This window comes from Arvicola amphibius, chromosome 12 (assembly GCF_903992535.2).
Source record: "Arvicola amphibius chromosome 12, mArvAmp1.2, whole genome shotgun sequence".
NCBI classification, from domain to species: domain Eukaryota; kingdom Metazoa; phylum Chordata; class Mammalia; order Rodentia; family Cricetidae; genus Arvicola; species Arvicola amphibius.
The window spans coordinates 16,967,009-16,991,260 of NC_052058.2; positions in this window are offsets into that span (position 1 = coordinate 16,967,009).

Here is a 24,252-nt window from a genome sequence, read left to right on the forward strand (position 1 = left end):
TCCTGATAAGCGCCTGCAGGAGCTCTTAGGGGTTCCATTCTATATGACATTTTCCCTCTAGTTGCTGCCTGGTAAGCATGCACATTCTGGTCACATAGGACGAAATACAGTTGATATTATTTTAGTCTTGAGAAGTTTATGGCATCTTTCCCTTGAGATTGTTGGAAACATCCCAGGGGTTTAGAGGAAACTGGAGTCACGAAATGATTTACAGTTCACAACGCCCGATTTGGGCGTCAAGCACGTTCGTAAGAATGGACTGCTGTGCTTTGTGAATTCTTTTCAGGTCCCATGGCTCCCATTGGAACTGGTCATGCCCTGTGCACAGCCATGCTGGACCCAGGAGACTTGTGTTCATGATTCTTTAGGAAGGTCACCTCACTTCCTTTGGTATTCTAAGTACTAAGCCGATGCTCACAGCCATGCCAGACCCAGGAGACTTGTGTTCACGATTCTTTAGGAAGGTCGCCTTACTTCCTTTGGTATTCTAAGTACTAAGCCGATGCTCACACAGGCACATATTGGGTTTCTGGCTTGGGCTCATTTTTCCTTTGTTCCTTGGCCACAGTTCTTGAGACCCCCATCTACAGAAGGCAGGGAGCATATATCCAAGGGGAGATTAAAACCCTGATTTTATATGATTTCTGCCTCTGCCTGTACCCACTTGCTTGGCCACCCTGGGATGCAGCATCCATGGGTGTGGCTCCTACCCCCTTGTCCACTGCAATCTCACCCTGGACAATTCCCCAACTACTTGAAAGCTGAAGGATCTGCAGTCTGGGTCTGAATTTTCATCTCTTTTCTAGAACCAGAACCCAAGTGCTCTAGTCTCACAGAACATTCACAGGACTGTCTGGGCTCTCATCTCAGGCGCTCTGCAGCTTTGGGAGTGACGTCAGTTTGAGCGTACCAGAATTCATAGAGGGCTGTGGAGATCTATGCTCCAAATGTTTGTTTGCCCATTTCTTCATTGACATTGTTTCCTGAGCACATACTAGGCTCCTTTTCATCCCTGAGTTACCAAAAGAGGGCTTCTCCTTTCAGGCAAGCTAACTGCGGACCCCAGGCTGCATGTGGATTAGAGTTGAACACAGCTCAATGCAGAGTCGTAACCTTAATTAAAACATTAAGAGTTTTTTCTTTTTTTTAATTCAGTTTTTTTTTCAGTAGTAAAATTGTCTGATTCTTGAGGAAAACCTTCTTGATAATAATGTCATGTTAAATGTAGAAAGGTTTGACACCCCTGTTGGGCAGTCTCCACACTGGCACACCTGCTTCTTGTATCTGTTTAATAACGTGAACTATAGTACTGATACCCTCCGAAGTTGTTTTCCATACTTTGCCTGGATCAGGGCAACTTCTTACTTGACCTCGTGTGAATCCCTTCAGGCATGCAGGCTCAGGTGCCTATAGCAATGGCCTGTATATGTCCATCCTCCCTCATGATGGCAAAGTCTGGTGGCAAGCTTAGTAAAAGACAGGGAGCCATCTGAAGCTTCTGTCTCCTGGAGCATCCTGGGAAGCTGTCACTCACTGGGTGACCTTAGGCAGGACAGTTATCTACTCTTCATCTGTGCCTAGGGGAGATTGTTACTCAACTCAGAGAACAAGCAACCCAACGACTTGGCCCAGCACCTGATGTGTTCATAGTTCCTTCTTCACTCTCTGTGTTCCCTAGATGTTTACTTAAAAAAATTCCCGAATGCGTGCATGGGCAGATAGATACACATGTGGGTTGCTTTCCTTCTATTCCCACTTGGGTTTAGCCATGGAAATGTTTGTCTTTACTAATTTTGGCAACACAATATTATGTGAAAGACAACAGGAGTGTGGACTATCTCTCTTGATATTGTTAGGGCTTCAGGTGGGATTAGAGTACTTCAACTTGTATGAATGTTAGCTTTTATTCTGTGGAGAGGTTACTGATGGAAGAAAGGGTGATTCTATTGTTGTTTCAGTTTTTGGTTTTTTTGATTTCCAGTGATGGGAAGTTCTTGGGAAACAGAATGGGAGTATTTGTGCTGAACCAATTGAATGTCATCAAACTGCCCTGAGACGCCAGACATGGTGCTAAGCATGGCTAGATATGAAGGCAAATGTGACCAAACTCCTGAAGCTTCCCAGGCTGAGAAATCTCACAGATGGAAGGAGGTCAACTGTGTGAGAATGAGAGTAGCTCCCAGGGGAGTTTGGAAATCACTCTCACAACTCTCTGCCCAGCCCAGGCTGTTCTCTATCCTGGTCGGCAGCCATAATACCTCATCTTATGCCCCTTCCTCAAGTGTTACCTATGGCCAAGCTCCTGAGCTTAGTTTACCTAACTCACTGGGGACCTTTGGAGCATGCCTTTTTTGTCCAGTCCCTTTGAAGTGTTTATCATGTAGGAAACGAATGCTCACTCATTACCTTTGGACAGAGCCCCAGGCTGAAATGACCTTGGCAGCAAGTGTGTGGGTCCTCAGAGGGCAATGACCTTTTTCTCACAGAACTGGCCTGGCTCTGGGTGTCTGTAAAAACAGCTGGAGAACTCAGTGAACTCAGAGAACTTTCATCAGTGGTTTTTGTGGAATGATTGACACAGTCCAGGCCATATGTGTCTGTTTTTTTTTTTTTAAATAGGGAGTATTGCCTGCGTAAAGTGACTGATTCTTGTACCTCACACCCCACTCTCCTGTAAGCCGGCACTGGGGAAACCAACAACACTAAGTTTTAGTTAAGAATGGAAAATGGTCTTTGGATACTGAAGAGAAGACATGATTGCAAGTGATGAGGCACAGCCATCTGACCAAGAAGCTAGAACCTTCCAATCCCAGAGCCAGAGCTTGGTTACACCTTTGCCTATCTAAGAAGCCCACAGAAGTGTTTGTTACCAATATAATGGAGTAGAGACTAATAGAAAAATTTGTGTCTCAAGATAAAGTAATGTAAAACAAGAGATCGTGCCTCTCTCCTGGCTTGTACCCATCAAAGTTAGACGTAGATAGATAACAGATGGACAGACAGCTGGTAAGTAGGCAGGTAGATAGATAATAGACATTAATAGAGGTAGATGATAGAGGTATACGTGGTGGATAAAGATGACTGATAAATGTGATACAGATAGATGATGTAGATATAGATGATAGATCGATGGTAGAGATAGATGACAGACAGATATAGGGGCTAGAGGTGATAATCCATTAATAGAAAGATAGATAGATAATAGATAATAATAAACGCAGATGGCAGAGACAATAGATCAATTGATATAGATGATGGAGATGATTGACAGACACAGATGATAGACCCAGATGTAGGTGATAGAGACATATGATAGATAGATAGATAGAAGATAGATAGATAGATAGATGATAGATAGATAGATAGATGATAGGTAGGTAGATAGATAGATAGATAGATAGATAGATAGATAGATAGATAGAAAGACTGCGTTCTGGCTGGGCTTCAATGATGGGTGTGTAACTGTGTACTGGCTTCATCCCTGTCATTTCTAGTAGTGACTCTGATAGCAAGAAGCTGGACTCTACAGAGTGCTGTAACCTGCAGGGTGAAGATTGCACTCACACAAAGAAGTCAGGCATCTCAGGCAACGAACGGCTCAGGCTTACAGGATGGCCACAGGTTAGTGCCATGCTGACCCTAGTCTCCAGGGGCTTAACCTACAGCAAATCTATCAGTCGAAACCTACAAGTGTCTGGGGCTAGAATGATGATTCAGTGGCTAAGGGCACTTGCTGTTCTTACAGAGAACCAGGGTTTGGTTTCCAGAACAAACAATTGGCTACTATTGATTATTACTCCAGCTTCCAGGAGATGATGGCCTCTTCTGGCCTCCAAGGGCACCTACACTCATGTGGGGAACACACACACACACACACACACACACACACACATACACACACACACACACACAAACTGCGCACTATGGGACAATGGTATTCTACCCTGTAAAGATTTGTCACTTGTATTGCTTTAATAAAATTCTGATTAGATAGTAGCCAGGCAGGAAGTATAGGCAGGGCAACCAGAACAGGAGAATTCTAGGAAGAGGAGTTTGCAGTCGTCACCCAGACACAGAAGAAGCAAGATGAGAATGCCTCACTGATAAAAGTTACCAAGCCACATGGCTAACACAGACAAGAATTATGGCTTAACATAGGCTGTAAGAGTTAATAAGAAGCCTAAGCTAATAGGCCAACCAGTTTATGATCAATGTAGACCTCTGTGTGTTTCTTTGGGACCGAACAGCTGTGGAACTGGGCAGAACAGAAACCTCTGTACACCGGCTCCTCCACAAACACAATCTGAAAAATGTCTGCGAAGAATCAGGAGAAATGCCAAAAAAGAAGGAACAACCGAAACCTAGCATTATTGTATGTAGAAGGAGAGTAATTAGTACCCTGTGGGGTAGAAAAATTCCATAACCACTCTTTTATGGGAGGCACTGTGAACTCAGATCACTGACTGGATGAGGCAGTTTAATGTAATATTAACTCCCTGGTAGAAACTCTTGACTGCGCTAAGTAGCTGAGTGACCTTCAGCACATTAAACTGCTCTGAGTCTACTACTAAGTAAACTACTGGGGTTCAACTGCATGGGGCTGTGGAGAGGACCAAGCAAGGTGATCCTTGTGCTTCAGATGTGACCACATCCAGAGGAAGCTCCTCAGATGTTAGTGACAGCCAATATCACCCTGTCTTTGACCACGGATGTCAGGTGACACAAACTGAGACCTACGTATGGCATGCTAGTGAAAGGTGTTTGTGACGGGTTGGAGAGAATGTTGTGTTTTCCAGCAGGGGTCCAAGGAGCTAGCAGGCTGGGCTCTTCCTGGAGTTATTTTGTTGTGAAAATGTCCAACATGCAAAGCCAGAGAAAAAAGCGTAATGGACATGTGCTAATCCATTAGGTGGATGTATCAATTTTGTTAACATTTTATAATATTTTATTTATTGTAAAGGGTTTGTTCATATACTTTAAAGTAACTTACAAATGTTATGTTTCAGTCCTGAGTGCATCTTTGAAACATCAGCACATTTTCTTCCAGAGCCACCATATCCTTGTCCCACCTAACTGATCAGCAACTCCACAGTCAACACCCAGGCATCTTGGAAATTTTTTAGACTTTAAAAGTTTTATTTTCCATCTATGAACGTTTGTCAACAAATACGTATGAGTACCATGTATATGCCTGATGCCTTCAGTGGTCAGAAGAAGACAACAGGTCTTCTGTAACTAGAGTTGTGGATGGATGTGAGCCACCGTGTGGGTACTGGGAACCAAACCCAGGTCCCCTGCAAGAGCAACAAGTGTTCTTAACCCCTGAGTGCTCTCTTTAGTTCCCATTTTGGAGTATTTTAAGTCATCTTTTTATTTCAAGATCTATCATGCTGAAGACCTGACAATTCTTTAGACACGAGTCACCATGTGTGGGAGATCTGTCCCAGATGGTAGAGCAGAGAGGAAACTAGAGGTGGCCCAACATCCTTGGTATATGTTCACTCTTCGTACGCTTTTGGAAGAGCAGAGCCTGGCCTGAGATCCTTAGCATGGATGAGCTCATTACAATTTGCTTCTTTCAAAAGGAAGAAAACATGTTTTTGAAGGCTGCTTGACAGACAAGGAGGATATTAATAAATGACATGCAAATTTCTTAATTTCGCTTTGGCTGGCTATGTGATTGCTACTTCTGCAGTACAGGCTGCTGATGGGACTTCTTCGGAGCTGTGAGTCGGTATTAGGTTGTCTGGCTGAACTGAGCTAATAACCAGAGGGCAGAGCCATTCTTACTCAGAACAGCAAGATGAGGACACGTCTGATGGAAACTGGCTCGGCATGAGAAGTTGAGAGCTTAATTCTGAAGCCGTTTCTTGGGCAGCTATTCTGCAAAACCTTGCCTAAGAGGCTGCTTGAAGTTCTTTTTATAGCTCCGTGGCTCATACATGAGAAATGGTCTTATCGATTACTGGCCTCTGATACTTTGCTTTGCCATGTTGTTGGCTTTTCCGTTTCTTCAGGTCTATACAGGGATCAGGGACATCTGTGTCCTACCATGCAGGCTTGTGAGCTCTGAGCTTCTCATTCATATCACCCTTTCCTCGTCTCCTGAGATCATGTATGAGGCCCTTCATCATTATTTTACAGGATGCCTAGGGTCCCCTTTTGACTAATGGTTGCCTTGGTTGTTATCTGGTCAGAACCTGACGATGTAAGACAGAAGTTAAGAATGTAGGCGTTGAAATGAGACAGTAGTTAAGGATGGAGGTGTTGGAACGAGGCAGTAGTTAAGGATGGGTGTAGAAGGAGCGGCGGGCTGTGTCCCGCCACCCGGCTAGCTTTGCCCAAAATAATTACACGGAAACTGTATTCTTTTAAAACACTGCCTGGCCCATAGTTTCAGCCTCTTATTGGCTAATTCTCACATCTTCCTTTAACCCATACATATTTAGTAATCTGTGTAGCACCACGAGGTGTGGCTTACCAGGAGAGATCTTAACCTGCGTCCATCTCGGAGAGGAGAAGCATGGAGACTCACTATGGCGACTGCCTGAAGCGTCTCCCCTCTCTTTCCCAGAATTCTGTTCTGTCTACTCCACCTACCTAATTTTCTGTCTCTTAAAGGGCCAAGGCAGTTTTCTTTATTAATTAACCAATGAAAGTAATATAGACAGATAACTCTCCTCCATCAGATGGGGTGTTGGGACGAGACAGTAGTTAAGGATGGGGTGTTGGGATGAGACTCCTTGGGTCTGTTCCCACCACTCACTGCTGCTGCTTCTTTTCTCAGTGACCTGGTGGGTCCTGTCCTTCAAATAGCCATTTCTATGAAGAATCATCCTTTACTGCTACAAACTACCTTAGGCAATCAACTTATAAGAAGGAGGTGTTTGGATTCACAGTTTCAGAGCATGGTCACATGGTCTGCTGTCTTTGGGGGCAGTGGCGAGGCAGTGTGTCACCATGAGCTCGCCTCATGGTAACAGAGAAGTAAGAAGAGCTGGGAAGAGGAAAGACCAGGGTCCCACTACCGCCTTCAAATGCATATCCCCAGCAACTTAACTTCCTTCAACTAGGCTTTACTTCTGGAAAATTCCACTGCCTCCCTGTAATGCCAATCTGGTAACTAAGATGTCAGTACATGGTTCTTGGCTAGATATTAAATTCTAGACTATGCTGTCATTCTCTTGTATTTATTTTTTTTTCTTTTTTCTTTTTCTTTTTCTTTTTTTGGTTTTTCGAGACAGGGTTTCTCTGCAGCTTTTTTAGAGCCTGTCCTGGAACTAGCTCTTGTAGACCAGGCTGGCCTCGAACTCACAGAGATCTGCCTGCCTCTGCCTCCCAAGTGCTGGGATTAAAGGTGTGTGCCACCACCGCCCGGCTATTGTATTTATTTTTTTGAGAAGACTTTTTTTTCCTGGTAAAGATTGTCCTCCCTAGGCATGAATAAATGAGGAACTTGTGTACTGAGAAAAGTAGCAACCATAAATTGAAGGCACATAGTAATGCAAGATGCCCATTTGTGTTTTGCCAATTATAGACGGAGCTCAACTCTCTCCTCCTCCTCTTTGAGTACACAGGGTTTTGGATTGTATGTGTGAATTACATGTGGGTTATACTTATGTAAAATAAAATGAAAACCACACTATCCCATTTCCAAGGTGTAAAAGTGACTGGTTTCATGAAGGATTCCTTTTTTTTTTTGGTTTTTCGAGACAGGGTTTCTCTGTGGCTTTGGAGCCTGTCCAGGAACTAGCTCTTGTAGACCAGGCTGGTCTCGAACTCACAGAGATCTGCCTGCCTCTGCCTCCTGAGTGCTGGGATTAAAGGCGTGCGCCACCACCGCCCGGCAAAGGATTCCTTTTATATGATCTGGATGCCATAGCCAAGTGCAAGCCAGATACAATTTGATTGGACAGCTCTTATTTAGCAAATTGCCAACACTTTGAACCCATTACTGGGGATTCATATCATACTGTGCAATCGTCCATAAATTTTTTTTTTTTTTTTTGGTTTTTCGAGACAGGGTTTCTCTGCAGCTTTTTAAGAGCCTGTCCTGGAACTAGCTCTTGTAGACCAGGCTGGCCTCGAACTCACAGAGATCCGCCTGCCTCTGCCTCCCAAGTGCTGGGATTAAAGGCGTGCGCCACCACCGCCCGGCTCGTCCATAAATTTAAAATAATACCACCAGCTCTAAGCAAGTCATAGGCTTTGAGTTACTTATAAAATAGTTCGTGGATGCCAGGGCAGACTTTAAAATATGTAAATTTTGAACCTCTGGCTCTTGTGTGTGAACAGTGCTCTGAAGTCTAGTAAAGATCCTATGTGTCCTGGGCAGAGCATTCTCCAAACAAGAGATGACCATTAGTGCCAGGGAGTAGTTCTAGATACTTCCTTAAGCCATCTCACAGACTATGAGTGATTTAAAAGCATGAGAGATGGGAGTAAGTGTGGGGAGCTTAAGTGGTAGGGAAGAGAGAAATTAAATAGCCTTGAGTAACACTCAACAGAGAAAGAAAGAAAAGAGAGAGAGAAAAGGAATCTTGTCCTCTACTGAACCATAGGCAAAGCTCTGTATTCAAACCTAAACTGTGTGGGTAAGGCACCGGTACTCACCAACTCATTAGGCACCATTGTATGGGGATGGGGAAACAGATATGATCTCATTCTTTTCCTCACTTCCATCAGTGACCTTGGGACTTTGTTTCCTTGGTCAAGTGCTTGTGTTAGGGTAACCGTAGGTTAGCTGTGAACTCCCTGGGAAGCCATCAAATTGTGCTTATAGGATGAATGCTCACTTGTACATGGGCACAAAACTTGTTAGGTCTTGACTGCTGGGGCAAATGTTCACTCAACATCTGTTTTCTGTAGGCACCATTGTTCCTAAGCCCGTTTTTGTAAGGGGGCAATAAGACAGCTGGCTGACACTAGTCCTTTTCTCTGCTTTCACACAGCTGGGGAATCATTTCTCTGGTCATGAGCTGGGGGGACTATTGTGGCCAGCATCCACATTTCGAAGCAGAAATAAAGTGTTAGAAAGAGAAAACCCCCTTTTCTACCCTTTGTCCCACCTTCTGGCTACTGTTTATATTTGTAGTGTCCCCACAAAGCCAATATGTTAAAGGCTTGATTTCCACATGCTGCTATTGGGAAGTGATGGGACCTTTAAGAGGTGAGGCTGACAGGGACACTAAGCTATGGGAATTGTTCTCTCAGAGAGGATTGTAGTGCTCTGCTCTGCTTATTTCTTTTAAATACACGGCCACAGTGTATGCACTCACCATGAAGTGCTTCCACAGGCCCTAGCCAACATGATCATGAACTAAAGCCTCCAAGCTGGTGATCCACAATAAACCATTTCTCTTGAATAGTTGACCCATATCATGTGTTACAGTAGTATTAGGTGGACAGCTTGGAATTACAGATGTCAGAAGATCCAGAGTTGAACGTTTTTCTCTGTTCCATGGGTCCCTCTGGACCAGTTTCTTTCCCGTTCACAGTTCCTGCAGCAACTTATGAAATAACACTCTGAGACTTAATATTAATTACAGTTGTTTGGCCAATGGCTCAGGCATATTTCTGACTAGCCAGCTCTCACAATTAAATTAACTAATTTCTATTAATCTGTGTATTGTCACAAGGCTGTGGCTTACCAGTGATGCTTCAGTATGCTACTCCTTTGGTGGCTACATGGTACCTCCTTAATTCCACCTTCCTTCTCTCTACATCTTTGTTTGGATTTCCTGTCTAGCTGTCTTTTTCCTAGCCTTTGGCTAAAATGGCTTTATTCATCAACCAATAAGCAATGCATATCCATAGCATACAGAACGACATTCTACATCAAGGTCGCATCCAGCAATTGTTTAGGGAATCCTGACTAGATTCAGAATGGAGTAAGGAACAGAATAATGGACAGAACCTAGGTCTCCCATCACTGCTGCTCTGCCTGGACCTAATAGCAACCTTCGCACTTCTTACTATTAGAAAAGAAATGGGCTTATTTTTTTCAGCCATTCTAGCTCCATTTTCTGTGACTTGTGAAAGAAAGCATGCTTAAATTATTTTATTACCTTAGTTAATTTGTTTATTTGTTTTGGTGTGGTGGTGGTGGTAGTGGTGGTGGTGGTGGTGGTGGTGGTGTGTGTGTGTGTGTGTGTGTGTGTGCAGGTCAGATTGTAATAGGGGTTGGTTCTCCTATTAGTGTGGGTCCCAGGGATTGAACACAGGTTGGGTTGTCAGACTTAACAGCAAGTGACTTCTGCCAAGCCACATCATTAGCCCTGAAAGCATTCATCCCTAACTAATGCTGATCCAAAGGAAAGTTCTTCCAGAAACCAGGAGTCAATCTCACTTAGCAATTGTTTTAATGTTTTCCAAAACAGTATACTTGCAGCCTAAAACTACAGTTTAGATTATTTTTCCTGATCTGTTCCATGTTTCTTTCTGCTAAGACCAAGTAATTCCAGATACCACATCCTGCAAGTGGAGGACATCTCTCCTCAGTGTTCTCTCCTTCTCCTCCCCCTTCTTTCTCTCTCTGTCAAAAGCAATTTGTATTTCCTTTGTCTTCTTGAGATGAGGTCTTGTTAAGTTGCCCACCCTGACCTCGAACTCTTGGCTCAATCCAGGCTCCCACTTCATCCTTCCCAACAGTTGCAGCTATAGGCATTTGCCTGACTTAGTCCTTCTGTATTGACAACTCAAAAACCAGCAAACCAAAAGGGTGTTACATATGTTTGGTTTACACAACATGGCTTTGACCCTGAGTCAGATAGAAGGAAAGCACAAGGAACAGCAACAGATGTCCTTATGAGTATTTCATTAATTTATTCCCAATATTTATTTAACAAATATCAGTTGACCAGACTTATTATAAAAGTCTCCTCAGAGGGTTAAGCAATTCTGTAGGAAGTTTGCTTGTCCTGAGTGAGGCATGCAGCAAATCTCTAAGCTGAATTCCAATGCAATGATTATTTGTGTTAAAGTCCATAAATCCTTGTCTGGATCATTCTTCAGTACAACTGGGTCAAACCAGTCCTTCTAAACCTAAATAAGTTCACCAGACCAGACATAAGATGGGAGCTAAAAGGGTTAGGGTGCATCTTTGGGGAGAGCTCTTGCCTGGCATGCGAAAGGCCCTACATTTAGACCCCAGCACTACAAATCAAAAACCAAAACCAAAACTGAATCGTGGAAAACCAGAACACAAGGCTCGCTGAAGAAAGGGAGTGGATTTGTTTTTGCATGTGTGTGTGTGTGCGTGTGCATTCATATATGTATGGATACATGTATGTGCAAGTGTGTGTGCAGGTGTGTGTATCAGACTTCTGAGTGCTGGAATTACAAGAGGGCCACCACACACACCTAGCATTTATATGCTGTGGTGGTGTGAATGAGAATGCCCCATCTCCCAGAGTCATGTTTCAATGCTTGATCCCCAATTAGCAGAACTGTTTGGGAAGGATTAGGAGGTATGGAATTGTTGGAGGAGGAGTGTCAACGTGGTGAGTAGGCTTTGAGGTTTCCAAAGCCCATACAAGGCCCTCTCTCTCTCTCTCTCTCTCTCTCTCTCTCCTGCCTGTGGATCAGCATGTAAAACTCTCATTTGCCGCTCCAGCATCATGCCTGTCATGATGATCATGGACTAGCCCTCTAACATTGTAAGGAAGCCCCCTCTTAAATGTCTTCTTTTATAAGAGTTGCTATGGTCATGGTGTCTCTTCACAGCACTAGAGCACTGATTAAAGACACATGGGTTCTGGGGATTCTAACTCTAGTCCTTATGATTGATCAGCAAGTACTTCATCCACTAGCCACACCCCAGATCCTGGAGTGGAATTCTTACTAAGACTACCAGTTTCTTGACTAGCCTATCTTGAAGAATTTTCGATGCATTTGAAATGCAACCATCTTAACTTTACCTGATTAGCATTTCCAAGTTTAATGAGCTGGACATCCTTCAACAGAACCTTCTGCAACTGGAAAAAGGAACTAATAGAGATTCTAAGAGTTCCCAGAACTCTGAGTTGAACTCACTGTCACCAAAGCACAACAGCTGGGTATGGGGATTGCCACAGAATGAGCTTGCAGTATCTCCCCAAAGTGTTAGTTCTGTCGATAATAAATAACCAAGACCCTTTTATGTTTCAATAATAGACTGTGGAGCTCTACCATATGAGCCATATGTGATTGTATAGAGTCACACAAAGCTTCAGGGAACTCTTGTTTGGGGTGAGTTGCACCAAGCACTCAGGGGCACAGCTTAGGCTGAAGTCTGAGATCAGTGTGTAGGTGAATCAGGCTTTCCAGATGTTGAACTCTGCACAGATGTCAGTCTCAGGAAGTAGCTCCCCCAGGAAGGGACCCTGTGTAGTTACCTTCCCTTTCTAGACCTTTCCCTACAATATAGAATAGAACATGGATAAAGAAAAACACATCTACTCAGCATCCCACCTCTGAGGAGTGCCACAGACGACAGGAGTAATTTATTATTTTATTTCATTTTTATTATTTGAACATTGTGTGTGTGTGTGTGTGTGTGTGTGTGTGTGTGTGTGTATTTGCAGGTGACCACCATGGTCGCAGGAGACAGAAGAGGGTATCAGAGCCTCTGGAGCTGGAGTTAGAGGTGGCTCTGAGTTGACTGACGTGCTGGGAACTGAACTCAGGTCCTCTGCGAGAGCAGGACATGCTCTCTAGTCTACTCAGTAGAGTGCTTGACACACATGTGCAGTGCATGCAGGGATCCTGGGATCCTCTTTCCTATTTGTCTATGTCCTTTCACAGTACGTAAGATAATTTAAAAATGTTTGGATTAATTTGATTTAAGTTGATGCAAATGGATTGAGGTTTTCAGATACCCTCTTACAGCAAACAAGATTACACATTATGGTGAGCACACAAAGCCTTTTACATTTATGAAGATGTGTAAACTCTCTCGCTTCCTCTCATTCTCCAGAACCTGTATCTGCTCAGTCAGTGCCGGCTTCCGAGGCTGTAAGTTTATACTTCACAACCAGCAGGTCAGAGGGAAACTGTGCCGAGGGAAAAGACTCTGGGGTCTTCCTGGCTCTGAGCCTGGACAGATTAGAGCATCAGTCCCACACCTGAGTAGCCTGACCACTGCCGACATCACTCGTGAGCCTAAGGTGGTGAGAGCAGAGCCCCGCTGACCAGCTCAGTGAGAGGAGAGCAGAGCCCATCTGCTGATGTTGATGGGGCTGGATGTGACACAGCCTGCTGGGGTGGACGTGGGCCAAGAGTGGCCAACAGCAGGTGGCCCCGCACATGGCGTGGTGAGTCCAACCGAGTGATGTGGGGCAGACAGGCAAACAGAAGATGCCCGGCATGGATGCCCTGGGTACAGCTGCTGCCCATAGCTGGTCTGGACACACCTGCCCAGCCTAAGGGCACAGGCTGCTGTGAGTGGGAACCTTTGTTCAGAGGATGACTTTACAATGTGGTTCCTTAAACAGTGGCAGGGCGTTAGGTGGGGACAGAGCCCCACACTCTTCCCCATGTGTGCTCTGCTGGTAGTGGAGGGAGGGGAGCAGGCTGGCCTCCAGGCTCCCTCCAGACTTTCCTTCCTTTCTCTTCCTCTTTCCTCCAGTGTGTGTGTGTGTGTGTGTGTGTGTGTGTGTGTGTGTGTGTGTGTATGTGCGCGTGCACACGCGCTTTCCTACATGTGAATACAGGTATGCATGTGCCACAGCACACATGTGGTGGTCAGAGGACAACCTCAGGTTGTTAGAGATAGGGTTTCTTTGTTGTTTGCTACTTTCCCAAGGCTAATTGATTTGGAAACTTCTGGGAATTCTCCTGTCTCCACCCAGGAGTGCTGAAATTATATGCGTGTATTTAACCATACCCAGCTTTACCTGGATCATTGAGATCTGAAGCCCGGGTCTTCATCTTGTGCAGCAAGTGCTTTAAACCATCTCCCCTGAGCTGACATGGAATCAGCCTGAATATGGTCCGAGCTCTGAAGTCTCCGAAGTACGAGGAGGCCCCAGCCTGCTTAACCCCTCTGCAAAACAGCACACTCTAAAGATTAGGACCAGAACTCTGTAGTGAGTGCCTCGCAGAGGGCCTGGGTCAGTCTAAGTTCTCATTAGGTGGTGGTTGCTCACCAAATGGCCTTTCTGCTCCAGTGGAGAGCAGCCTTATCTCCAGCTGGCCTCACACACACACACACACACACACACACACACACACACACCCGCACCCACATGCGGCCACATGCACACACAACAGCAATAACCCTTAATGCCTTGGCATATGCTCCGTCTGCTGTGCAAAGCCTTCCTTCTTCCCTGTTATAGGCCGTTCCTGCGTCTAATGGTCCATTCTCCCTTTCTGTTCTCTATGTAGGCTCCCTGCTTTTCTCTATTTATTACTTTATCTTTAAAATAAAATCTTGCTAGGTTATGCAGGTTGGCCTCAAACTTCTGGACTCACGCAATTCTTCTACCTCAGCTTCCAGAGTAGTTGGGATTTTTGATGGGGAGGGGAGGAGTTTGCAACCGGCTCCCACGAGACTTAAGTGATGTTCTGGCTGTGCGTGAGCTATGTGCGTAGATCCCTGTTGGAATCCAGCATTGTGCCCTGAGTTTTGGAACAGCACCACATTCGGGGCCTAGTGCCTTAGGGTGTAAATTCAGATGGAAATGAGCTGATTTACTGTTTATTTTTTATTTTATTTTCTGAAGACGGGGTTTCAGTCTATAGCCCAGCCTGGGCTTGAACTCACTATGTAACCAGGATATCTTCAAACTCATTCCTGCCTTAGCCTCCCAAATGTTGGTTTCACAGGCATAAATCACCAAGGCTAGCTCCAAAATGAACTTAAATTCCAGCTCAATTCCTACCCATCTAAGCGGCGGGTGTCATGTGCCTCAGTGTACTTGACTCTGCTTTCTGAGCAGTAACAAGGATGCACTAACAGCGTGAGAGGAGCTTATGAGATTAACTTGGGAGCATTTGAAAGCCTAAAACGTGGTAGCCCCTTCACGAGCATTAGGTACGATCAGTTTCACTAAAGCTTCGTTAAAGATCGATGCAGCAGTAACAGAAAGACAGAGCCCTGCAGAGCTCAGGGTCTTCTGTAATGAAAAGTGTTCCCCCGGTTACTCTACCCACAAGCCACATCTCAGGCTCATTCTTCTCACTGAGGCAGGGAGAGGGAGGGCACGGAAGGCTACCCTGGTGAGGCAGGGGCCAACCCCTGTGACTCACAGGGACTTACCGCTGTGTTCAAAGCTCCCATTGTTGCCTGGGGCAAGTTCTGCTTTCCAAGGCCATGGGCTGGCCACTGTCTAGGGCCCTCTGGGGAGGGACTTTAGATTTACACACAGGTGGGAAATAGTGTTTCTGATAAAGTTAATTTCTCTTTCTTTTTAAAATTATGTGTGATCCAAAAAAACCCAACTCACTTGGTTTCTTTTTTGTTTCTATTGTGTCTGCCTGTACCCTTTCACCCCATAAACACAGCCTCTGTGTTGCAAAATTCTCCTATGATGCAGCCCTAAGGTACTTTCCTTTCTCAGTTTGGAGCCTATAGCCTTGTGTATGCAAGACAAGCCCTCACCCCAATGAATCGCAGCCCAGCCCTCACTCCCGGGATTTTGAACAATCCCAGAGGCCTTCTACTCTTTCTGATTATTCCCTTCCAGTCAGCCTGACTTCCTGGAAGCGTCATGAGCCTGCTGGAGCAGACATGGACCAAGAGAACCCAGCAGCTGGTGGCTCCCCATGTGTCTTCTGGCATCATTTCATCCTACGTGTGGATCCTTAGCCAACCTGGCCTTGCTTTTCCTCACTCTCCAGAGCCTGCCTTCCATTAAAGCTCTCGGTTCGGGTTTGAAAGTTACTGGGTATTGACAGGGAAGCTGGTCCTAGGGGCTGCGGTAGCGCTCAGGGGCAGGCGCTGGGTTAGCCTTTGCAAGCTGGTGGTGTGGTCTTAAATAGCTCCTTTCGTTTTAGGAGGCCCAGAGGCTTGGCACAGTTCAGTGTTCTGTGGGTTTCTCGTTCTCGTCCTTCCTTCTTATTTTGTCCCATCATTGAACTGGCCAGGACCGCTTTGTTTTGCTGGGCAGTGCTGCTGGGTCAAAGCATGCCTCTATTAACCTGTCTAACAGCTGGGAACAGTGACGTACCCAGAAGCTACAGACCCACCCAGGGTCACGTGACATCCGGCTAGCTGGGACTCATACTTCCCCTGGTGGTGCTGCCTGCGGCCCTTGGTTCAGGCAGAGCTCTCCAGAGACATGGGCGGCTCAGCTCACATTACACAATAGGGAAAGGTCTCAGCAGAGGCTGCCCCTCTTCCCTCGCTTCCCCCCTCCTCGCCCCCACCCCATTCAGTGTCAAAACTGCAGTAGAGAAGACACGGTAGTGTGGAACCTTGGTAGCTGCGCTCTGGAGGGTCTCTTGTGGCAGAGCCCGGGGACTGTTAGTGACATTGAGTGTGGCACTCTCTTGGTTGGATTAGGAGGTCCCGAGTAGTTCTGAATATTTCAGTAGACTGAATAGTTCACAGTGGCCCTGCTAACAACATTGTGTTCTAAAGGGCACAGCAGCTGTTCAGCCTGAGGGCTGGGGAGAGGGCAGGAGCAGGCGGGCAGGAGGCTCACCCTAGGGAGCGCCTGCAATGAGCCAGGCACCTTAAGGAGTCTCCCTGGGATGGGGATGCTTTCCTTGGGGACTTCTAGCAATCCTCCTGCCTCAGCCTCCCAAATGCTGGGATTGCAAGCGTGGTGCCACTCTGAGCCTAGAAGTCTTTTCTTGAAGGGGCCTTTTAAATCCAGCACAGATGCATGGCTTTCTCCCTTTCTAATGCAGCGACTCGCGCAAGGAGCCATGGCAAAGTCGGTCTTTTCCTCTGAAACCCTTGCTGAGTTTCCTTCCAGACTAACAGTGGTGCAGGGGCACCATTTTGGCTACAATCCCGCCGTGTTTCATGTTCACGTTTTCATTGAAAAATCGAAATCTGGAGAATTAGAGCCTTTCCATATTGATTTTCCAGGGGCAAGTGAAAATTGCATTTTGTATAGGACCAAGGAAGAGCCACCCAGAGTGGTGACAGACCTGACTCTGGAGATGGCGCGAGGCCAGGGGAGCAGTGGGACAGACAGATAAGAGTCTGTGATTTCTTGACGCGGCAACAGCAAGAACTGAGTTCGATCCGCCGGAACTGATCTCCTGCGTTATAATACCAGTTTTGTTTTCAGTGGACAGGAGAGAGAAGTGGCATCTTTGGAGGATTAAACCTCAAGCTCTGAGCATGTTGGGGTCAGTTATCAAGTCTGCTACCCACTCCCCACTTCAGCCAGGCGGGATGCTTCGGGACAATGCGGGAAACTTCCAGAGTCCCAGCTAGCGCACTCACTTTGAGGTCCACCTCTGCATTCTGGGTTCAGATTCTACTGTTACAGTACTTTGAGAAATTGGTTTTTTTTTTTTTGAACTTCAACTTTTTATCTATAAATGGAAGATAATAATAGAAATATTAAATAAGGTAGTAAAACTTAGGTGATTAAGAAATAAATATCTCTTGGCTGGCCTAATGAATAAATAAGACAATGGATGTAACTCATTTGAGTTGTTAGTTTAGGTTTTTGTTGTATGTGATGACAGTCTTGATGAGATGGAAATGTTGTGTGTGCGTGTGTGTGTGTGTGTGTGTGTACATGCACATGATGTGGTGCATGTGTAGAGGAGAGAAGATAACATGCATGAATGAGATCTCACCCTCTACTGTGTGGGTCCTGGTAGTCAAATTCAGGTTGTTAGGTGACAAGTGCCTTTCCCTACTTAATCCTCCCCTGTCAGTCTCAAGACAGAACTGTCTCTTGATACAGTAAAAAGTATCACAGGGTTTGTGACATTGGGGTGACCTTGTTGGATTTTATGTCTTTTCCTGTCCATCAGGCTCAGCGCCTTCTTGTTGGCAAAGAGCGGCACGGTGATGCCCCTCCCTGCAAAGCCACTTTCTGGGAAAGACATTTTGGGACTTCATACCAGAAGCAGTTGGTTCTTTCCTTGCTGTGTCTTTTTCTGCCCACCCTTCTAAACACCCGCACAACGTCCCATCTCCCCCTCTCCACAAGCAGGCTGACCATGAACATCAACCAAAGCCCTCAAAATTATTCTGGCCAGAAAATAAACACGTCTTCACAAAGCAGATGAAAATTCTGGGTCTTCGAATAGGGGACACTGAGCCGACTATAGAACCCCCAGGGTGTCCCCCAGGCACCCCAGCTTTCAGGGTAACCCACAAATGTTTCAGCCAGATGTGCAATTCTGGGAGCAGGAAATTAAACAACTGCTCTGAAGAGGAGACGCACTCGGAGCACGCTAAGAAACTTCATTGTTGCCTTGCAGCGTGCATTGCTAGGAGAGACATCAACGCTACTGCTGGGGAATTAGTGAGAGGCAAATTCAGCCGGAAAAGCCGAGTGCCAAAGAAGAGAAGAAAATTCTGGGGGTGGGAGGAAAGGGTGGGGAGGGGAAGGGAGCCATGGGTGCCTGGGCTCTGACATTCTTCCTCTTCAGTGGATCCTCTTCCAACCTGCCAGAGTACAACAACTGGACGGGGCATGTGACAGGCGCCGCAGATGGATCACGTTTCCCACGCGCAGCTGTACTATCTGGCACACAGGTGTCCGGTTGTTTGCCAGCTGCTTTGCGGTGGCCTGCTTCTCTGCTGCGGGGGAATAAAGGGAAGCCCCACACTTGTTGCCGTCGAGAGGGAGGAGGGGGCTGGAAAGTCCGGCTTCCACTGGGTACTCGTGTTTGAGTTAGTGTGTGGCTCTCCACCTGGGTATGGAAGCTTTCTCTGAGGTTTTGGGGTCTCCGTCTACAGAGTTCCTCAGGACAAGCTATAGACAGGAGGGTGGGGATGGGGTAGAGTGGGGTCCTTTCAAGCATAAGGCATAGGCTGGAGTCCCAGGGAACCTGGTAGAGAGGCAGTAGGCCCATGGCTATGAGACCACTGGACTCTTAAGTCAGGTCTCATCTTCCCTTTTGAACAATTGGAGACATGCCAGTGTTCTTACTTGGTTCTAGACCTCAGTTTTCTCATCTGACAGTTGGGTGTGTACTACCCATGCCTCTACCTCCTCACGAGGACTCTGTTAGGCAGGATGTGAAACCTTTAGGGAAACCCTGTCCCTTGCTCCTGCTCTTTGCAGCTGGAGACGTTAGAACAGGGTCAAGGACTTGTCAAGTTCCTGGGACAGGGCCCGGGATGCTTGTTGTTCAAGCTTGACTGAAGGGATCCGAGATTCCAGGCTCGGATACCATGAGCTTCCTAACCTGGATGACAGGTGTCCCCACCACTGTGGAAGCAGAAGGCTGGCATTCAGGAGGAAAGGAAAAGGGGAGATCTATGAGACAACCTATACCCCAACAAGCCAGATTTGGCTGTTTGTTCTCAATAAGTCATTGAAAGAACCAAATTAATTGTGAAAAGCAGAGAAGGGAGGTTTAGTTAATGTGACCACACTGGGCAGTAGGACTAAAAGATTAAGCAATCCCCTACAAAGTCCATCTTCAGTGTCCTGTCTTGAGGGTAAAGTTTAAATAGAAAGCAAGAGACATGCGAAACAAAGAAGTTCACTGAGATATGGGTTCTGTCCACTGTTGTCTAAGTCCCCAAGTCTCCTGCAAGGTCCATGAACCAGTTGTAAATCTTTCTCTAGGGGATAAGTTCCGCCTCTGGCTTTCCTTGGATTTTAGCCTTTTCTTTTCCTGGGAGGACATTCCTGGGGGGAAATTCTAATTTCTTAAGGTCTATTGTGACATAGTTACGTCTAATAGCCAAAGGGGGGGACACAAGTCAGCTCGTGGCGTTGCCACCCCAGCCAGTCGGTCTCACCCTTTACCCATACTCTTGGTTTCTCTTCTTAGCACCTGTGAGTTTGAGAGTCTGTGTGGCTGCTCATACTCAGAGGTCTTCCTGCCAGTCCAAACATTCTGGGGGCCCTGGGTCACCTGCCTGTCCACTTTTCTGTCCTGGGCCCACAGAGGGCTTGGATGAGTATCTGTTGGAGAAGCAGAGCCAGGGAGGCAGACTGAGCAGGAGGGTGCCTTCACTGCCCGGCCACTCTCAGCTCCACCCGTGGACAGGGGCGATCACTTATGAAGGATGGACATGTCCCCCATCCCCGGACCTTTACAGTGGGAGACGAGAATGGGACTGTGGGGGGAAGATCTCATGGAGTCTCCTGGAGGAAGGGGCCACACCAGGCTCTGTGGTTTGGACGGGGTCACTCATTGGTTGCCTTTCTGGGTTTGCCTAGGGAACATCACTACCTTTTGTTGAATGAGTTTCTACTCTGATTACGTTTCCCTTGCGATGGTAAAACACTGACCAAAGCAACCTGGTGAAGAAAGGTTCATTTGGCTTACACTTCCAGGTCACAACCCATCACTGGGGGAAGTCAGAGAAGGGACTGAAGGCAAGAACCAGGGGCCAGGAGCCGTGGAGGAATGCTGCCTGCTGGCTTGCTCCTGTCTGGCTCACAGGCTCTGGTGTAACTAGCTCTTTGTACTGCCGGAAATAGTCATGCCCACGGAAGACTGGGCTCTACATCAGTTAAGACAATCCCGCGAAGACGCGTCCACAGACTAATCTGGCAAAGACAATTACGCGGCTGAAATGTGTGTGATTCTAGCTCGTGTGAAGTAGGGAGCTAATGCTAAATCATCATCCTCCCCAGTCCAAATCCTCCTGTGCACGCTTCAAGAAACTGCTACAATCTTATCTATTTCAAAGAGATTCTCTCTCCTCTAGTTAGGTTTCAGGAGTTGAGGTGCTTACTCCGTGGTCCCTCTTTTGGTTTGAGCATTGTCCATACTTGCCTGGCATACTAAGCTGGATGTTTTTTTCTGGAGGCGCCTCCTTCTTAGCCAAAACCCTCCCAACTGCCATTTTTTTTGGTCAACATTCAACTTACTTTCTCTTCAGGGCCTCCCAGGAAAACAGAGGCAGGTTCAATTCCTGCCAGACCCTGTGCAAATGACCTTGTGTTCAATAGGCCATTGAAGTGGGCACTCCCATTCTACCCAGTTCACAGACAGGACAACTGAGGAACAGAGTGGCATTACGACTTTCTCAGTGTCACACAGTTGTAAGTGGCAGGTCTGATGTCCCAGTAACATCCCTGAGCCTTTGTTCCTACCGTGCCACTCACCGTCTCTAAGCAACACTGGGGGTGGGTTAAGAGCAATGAGAGGTAGGACCCAGCCCTTGTTTCCCAGCATGCTCTTGGGGGAATAATGCCATCTTTCATTCATTCATTCAGTGAGTAGACACTGGGCACCCGCTGAGTGCCAGCGCCTGTTCTTGTGGAGAGAAACTCAGGTGGCAATAGACCAGTCCACCACTGCACCCTTCTGCAATGGCAGAGAGGCAAACGCTAAATGGATGTGCAGCTCACAATTTGATTAGCTGGTTAATTATGCTCACGTTAGGTACTGTGAAGGAAAATGTATTGTGTTGGAAGGGAAGCTTGTTTGGGGGGCAATCAAGGAGGGGTTTCCCGAGGAAAAGACTGTATTGTCACCTTTGATCCAGTGAGGACAGTGTCCCGGCTCTCTGTGGGGACTTGGAGGAGCACCCAGATGGGTTGATATCAATAGATCAAGGAATTCAAATTCTCATGCTCAGCTTAGAACAGAGGAACCAGTATGTGGACCCCAGGGAGGAACCCCCGTTGGAATAGACTTGATGCCTGTATTTTTCCTGGTGCCTGAGGAACAGTCTTGGTGACCCTCACAGGCCAGTTCATGAGGGATGGAAAATCACTTGTTGAAAATGTGATCCTCGGAGTGTCTAGACCCAGGCATCTGATTGCCATCCCTCCTCTTGCCCTTCCTCTGATCCTGCTATGAGACATTCTCCATGTTTCCTAACATATGTTTGCCTCTCTCTTGAAATCAGGACAGCTCCTACAAGCTCTGGACTTCACCTAGGGAGCATTTCTCTGTGGGCAGCGACACCAGCTCAGGCAGGTACAGTGGAGTCCACCAGAGATGGCGCTCCACGAAGGGAGAGGCGGAGGCAAGCCTGTTGATTTCTGATGGGGGTGGAGTGAGGCTCCTCCTTGCCGTCCGGATACAGATGCCTAGGTTCTTTCACGCTGCATTCTAGAACTTCCCTCAGAGTTGCTTTGGACAAGTGGGATACCACATGTCCTTGTTTTATTCCCTCAAGAGATTTGCTAGGCAGAGGGATCTATTGGGCAGCTGAGCCACTTTCCTGCTCAGGAGGTGTTTGGAGAACTCTGAGCTGTGCAAAGCAAGCAGAGATTTCCCACACAGCCTCAGAGGCGAGCATCCCTCCAATTGTGTCCTCACTCAGACGGACACATAGCAAAGTCTGGCACACGTTGGTAGCTAATTATTGCTCCAGACCACTTTGCTAGTTCCATAGGGACTCAGGAAAACAAATTACTCCTTCCCACAAGAATCCTGGACTTCCGGTTGACCATGTTTTGACCCCTGGGCAGCCCACCCTCTGGATGAGTTATAATTTGGCCCATGGGAAAGAATGCAGAAGCTCAGGTTGGGAGACGGACCAGAAGATGGGCTAGTGGTGTTAATCCATCACCAACTTGATGCATCTCCTAGGAGTCACATCTCTGGGCGTGTCTGTGAGGGTGAGTAGGGAGAGATTTAACCAAGGAGGGAAGCGTCACTCTGAATGTGGGTGACACCCACCCTTGGGCCAGCTGGTCACCAGGCCCAGAAGTTGCATTGCTGCTCACTGTAGATTTCCTCGGGACTGTTCCATTCTGCTTAAGGAGACTTGGTGAGTATGTCACTGAGGATGCTGGGGTGGAGCCTCCGTAAATCTCAAGACATGATTGAAAGGACATCTCACTAGTTTCCCCACTAACAAACTTTTTGTGCCTGAGAAATGTTTACATGATCCTGGGTATATGTAAAATACATGTACAAAGCAAACATTTACTGAAAAATTATATAGAAAATTATTATTAAAATTAAAAGCAAGTTTTCATACTAATAAGATACATACATGTGTTTATTTTCATGTAAAGAATTAAATTGTGGCTGAATATTCAATGTTGCAGGACACAGAGCATCTTCAACATTATTCAGAGTTGATTAATATTCTTTATCATTGCTGAGAATGCTGCTTCACGAAATATCATAACATGTTTAGAGCCGTTTCAGGAGTTTATGGAAAGACCCCTTAATTCCAAACCAAAATTTATTTTTATGTTTTTTAGAAATATTTATTTATTTTATGTATATGAGTGACCTGTCTTCACACACACCAAAAGAGGGCATCAGATCTCATTACAGGTAGTTGTGAGCCGTCCTGTGGTTGCTGGGAATTGAACTTTGGAAGAACAGTTAGCACTATTAACTGCTGAGCCATTTCCCCAGCCCCCCAAACTTATCTTTAGGAAGTCAGAAACTCAGATAAAAATTTTTAAAATAAATCTTCTAGCATGTTATAGCTCAGAAGAACACTAACGTGATACCCGCTGAGGAGGGCTGACATGAAAATATTAGAAGTCCTTGTTTTTTGTAATTAAACCATCATGTTCGTATAAGAGCAAAATCTTCATATGAACAGCGAAAGCCCTGCAATTCATAACGTGTAACAGACTCGAATCTGAGCCAAGGTGTTTCATTGGGTATTTGTTGATGTTGCATGTCATGGCAGCATGCACAGTGCAAAAAGCATGTTGTGCGTTCAAAACCTAGCCTCAATGGTGTTGCAGGATGCAGTATGTGTGAATGTTGCCCAGATTCACTATGGTTGGTTTTGGATGCATGTTTGGTTGTTGTGTGTCCAGAAACCTTCTATTGCTGCCAAACTTTTCACACCCCACATTCACTTAGACATAACCTACGGTTTAAGAACTTGAGGTCTGGGCTCAGTTAAGAAGCATGAGGATTTATACTCTATACCCCAGAACACACATAAAATCTGGGTGCAGTGGCTTCAATTCGTGAACCCAGCTCTGGGGAGACAGACAAGAGGATCCCTGGAACCTGCTGGCCAGCAGTGCATCCTAAGTATCTGATACAGCGAGAGACACTGTATCAGAAAATGAAGAAGATACTTAACACCAACCTGTGGCCTGTATGTGCACACAAAACCACATACAATGCACCCACCTACACATGTATGTATGTACTCACACACACACACACACAAGTCGGGGTCTAACCAGGCATCCTGTATACTATCAAGTTGACCCTAGCTTTTGTTTGTTT